General features: G+C 34.7%; 1 non-coding gene across 1 annotated transcript; it reads right to left on the bottom strand.

Moving 5' to 3' along the window:
- Window positions 1–376: 376 nt before the first annotated feature.
- Window positions 377–502, bottom strand: LOC111747027. Its single transcript, XR_002783362.1, has one exon. It is a non-coding gene; the product is annotated as a U6atac minor spliceosomal RNA (small nuclear RNA).
- Window positions 503–835: the final 333 nt, after the last annotated feature.

Below are 835 nucleotides of genomic sequence, written 5' to 3'. Positions count from 1 at the left end.
TAATAAGTACTGTTTATACTTGATCTTTCTAAATGCTTTTCTCCAATTCACTCTTTTTCTTTTTTTCAATTTAAGTATAGTTGGTATACTTAATATTATATTAGTGATATTACTTTCAGGTTTATAATATAGTGATTCAACATTTTTATACCTTATTATGTGATCACCCCACCAAGTCTAGTAATCATCTGTCACCTTGCAAACTTACAATTTTATTGACGATATGCTCTTTCATCTTTTTTACCCATCCTCCCATCCTTATTCCCTCTGGCAGCTATCCCTTTGGTCTCTGATTCTATGAGCCTGTTTTGTTTTGTTTGTTTTGTGAAACCATAGGTATTTGTCTTTCTCTGTCTGACTTATTTCACTTCACATAAAAATATGATGGTTATATGCCATGAAATAGGTAGTAATGTCTTAACCACATGTGTGTTGTCAGGCCCAAGAGCCTCCTCTATCCTTGTCAAGGGGAGTGCTGCCCACCTCTTCTTTTGTACGACACTTTTCCAGTCACTCTTATATCCACTTATATTAGACTTTTGCCTAACAACTCTACTAAAACGTTTTTGTCAATAACACCAATGATCTTCACCTCATTTAATCTGATAGTCAATTCCCAGGCCTTGATCTAACAATAAGATTTGACACAAATGATCACTCCCTTCTCCTTTATAAGCTTTCTTTTCTTGATTTCTAAGACTCCACACTTTCTTGATTTTTTGTCTGCCTCCTTTCAGTCTCATTTCCTTTCCTGGTTTATTCTTGACTTTGTAATATTACAGTACTCCAGGAATCAGACCTTAGTTCTCTTCTCTTTTATACCTACACTCACTTC

This window comes from Pteropus vampyrus, unplaced genomic scaffold, assembly GCF_000151845.1.
Source record: "Pteropus vampyrus isolate Shadow unplaced genomic scaffold, Pvam_2.0 Scaffold208, whole genome shotgun sequence".
NCBI lineage: Eukaryota > Metazoa > Chordata > Mammalia > Chiroptera > Pteropodidae > Pteropus > Pteropus vampyrus.
This window is presented reverse-complemented; position numbering and strand designations above follow the sequence as displayed.